Consider the following 2,747-nt stretch of genomic DNA (forward strand, 5'->3'; position numbering starts at 1 on the left):
GTCATGCAACGGTCGGTGCGCCTGCACCCGAACCTATCACAATGGCAAAAGGTCAGGAAGTGATGCGAACCATGATAAACTGAGAAAATAGAGGAAATGAGATAGCTTACGATACTGAATGATACCTATCGCAAGATATCATAGGAGAGGTATCTTGCCTTTATAATGCGTCTGATAAAAGAGCAATACGTCTATAAAAGTAGGGTACATCTGAATGTACACATTTGATTGGCGGGATTATAGAACGATTGGTGTATTTCCTAAAGTTTTCCTATCATCTGGAATGTCCATCACCAACCGAGTTGAAGCAGAATTGATGATTGAAGATATGCATGGAAGAAGTCCTAGTAGAGTCTAGGGAAATTTTTTATGATTATTTGGACACACTCGTATGTGTTAAATTGTTTTGTGATTTTAGTACTTGGAGATTGCGAGACAATACTTGGGACGAGTATGAGTAGGTGTGAAAGGTAGTAGATGCATATACTACTGGAAGCACAGGACTCACGCTTGGATCAGGAAAAGTCACAAGGTTACCAAGAAGCCAATAACTGATTCTGTTTTATTCGAGCATGTCGTTACCATCGTTTCGGTAATGACTAAGAAGATTGTTGTTATTCCGACCCTAGTGGTCATATCAAATTGAGTCCGACTACGATGAGTATGTTACGTGGTTCAGAGAACCATGTTCGATGTAACATGTGACTTAAGCTATATGATTGAAGTAAAAGATAATCGAAGTGATCGGTAGAGGTATCACAACAGATGCTTGTAGCTAGAAATGCTACCTTTTAAGATGTGATTAGAACATGAAGGAAGGTATAGTCTGTTTTGGAATTTGACTCTAAAAGACCTGAGTCCAAGAAATGCATCATACGATGAGAGGTCATTAGAACATGACCCATCGGTCTATTATGATAATCGAAGGAAGAAACTTATCTCCTGTTTGTTAAATAAGAAGTCTCCAATAAAGATCGAGATCGTGACATGAAGATCATGACTGAAAGTCTAACATGAGATAGAGAGCGGGTCCAAGATCGGGCACCACTTGCAGTCAGGAAGTCTTAGAGTTAGATACTCGTTCGAAGAAACATCAAAGTTACAGTTATTACTTAGGATGAAGAGATAGTGTATGGAGTCATCATATGAGCCCTATTTCGTTGATGATTTCGGGACGTAATCATCCTAAGGGGGAGATAACTGTAACGCCCGTAGATCCAGGCTAGTCAATTTTGAGATAATAGGGGTCGAAAACGACTTTTTGACAAAAGATTATTTAGAATAAATAATCTTAACCAAGTTGTAGAATATGTCTCAAGGGTTCCGTACATATAAAGAGCACCGAAATCCGAGTTATAATGAAGAAGTTATGGCTCGTCGAAGTTTTTCGGCAAAACCGGCACAACACCGGGAGACGTAAATAGTGAATTTACGATGGAGGACTTTTTAGCCTTAATAATCTAAATCAAAGTCGTATAGTATGTTAAACCGAGAAAATCCATAAAAAGAACGCCCAAATCTGACTCCGTATGAAGGAGTTATGATTTTTCTAAGATTTGGCATAGCGGTGCACGGCCCGAAACTCGAATTTTAGTTCGAGTAGTTTTTGGCTTATGTGACCTAAATGAGAGTTGAAGATCTCATTAATAGGAACTCAACGGTAAAGATACATATGAAAAAGGAGTCTGTATGAAGGAGTTACAAATTCTTCGCGGTCATTTAGCAATCTAATCTCCTTGTACCGTTAAATTTAAGATCGGTCGAGAATTAGTCGACGGAGTGTAAATGAAAGTTGTAGATCTTATTTTTACCTAAGCGTGGATATAAAGAACGTAAAAAATGGAGCTCAGTTACGGGGTTTAGAATTCGGCAGGGTGCTGCTGTAAAAAGGGTGACGTGGCTGAATATTGGCCAAGGCTTTCTCCCCAAGAAAAGCCATCAGGTGATGACACGTGGCACCAACTCAGCGAGTCCGTAAACCAACTCGGCGAGTCCGTCAGGATTTCACCCTATAAATAGAGGTGCCGGTTCCCTCATTTTCTCACCCCTCAACCCTCTTCTTTCTCTTTCTAAACTCTCTCTCTAAGCCTCCCTAACCCCCCAAAGCCTAGGGTAACTCCCTAGCACGAGGTGGAAGCTCCAGAGCGCCTGATGGCTCCGAGAAAAGAGCCTTTCGGCTCGGGAACGCTGCTCCAGCGAAGCCCAGTTTTGAGAAAATCCCGCTGTTTTGTCGAGGAAATTGTTTTAAGAGTAACGAAGTGCTGTCCGAGTGCCGAGTCACCACCTAATCAAGTGAGTGCATAGTCCCTTTCATGAACATAATTTTAATACAAGTATTGATTGAAGTATTAATTATATGTTTATGTGCGAGTTAATTGATGTTTCCTGAAATAAGTTTTAAAGAACATACCTGATTATATATGCTGATTTAGGATAAAGAGTAAACCTAAATTAATTATGAGGAATATTGGGTAGTGTTTTCTTACGAGTACGAGTGAATTATACTCAGAGAATAAAACCTTAGTATATGTCATTGATCCGGGATCATGGATTAGACATAGTCATTGTCCCTAGTCCGAGAGTATGGATTAGAAATAATCATTCATCATTAATCCGAGAGTATGGATTAGTCATTCGTCCCTAGTCTGAGAGTATGGATTAGGCATAATCATTCATCATTAATCCGAGAGTATGGATTAGTCATTCGTCCCTAGTCTGAGAGTATGGATTAGGCATAATCATTCATC

The sequence above is a fragment of the Lactuca sativa genome, chromosome 7 (assembly GCF_002870075.4).
Source record: "Lactuca sativa cultivar Salinas chromosome 7, Lsat_Salinas_v11, whole genome shotgun sequence".
Lineage (NCBI taxonomy): Eukaryota > Viridiplantae > Streptophyta > Magnoliopsida > Asterales > Asteraceae > Lactuca > Lactuca sativa.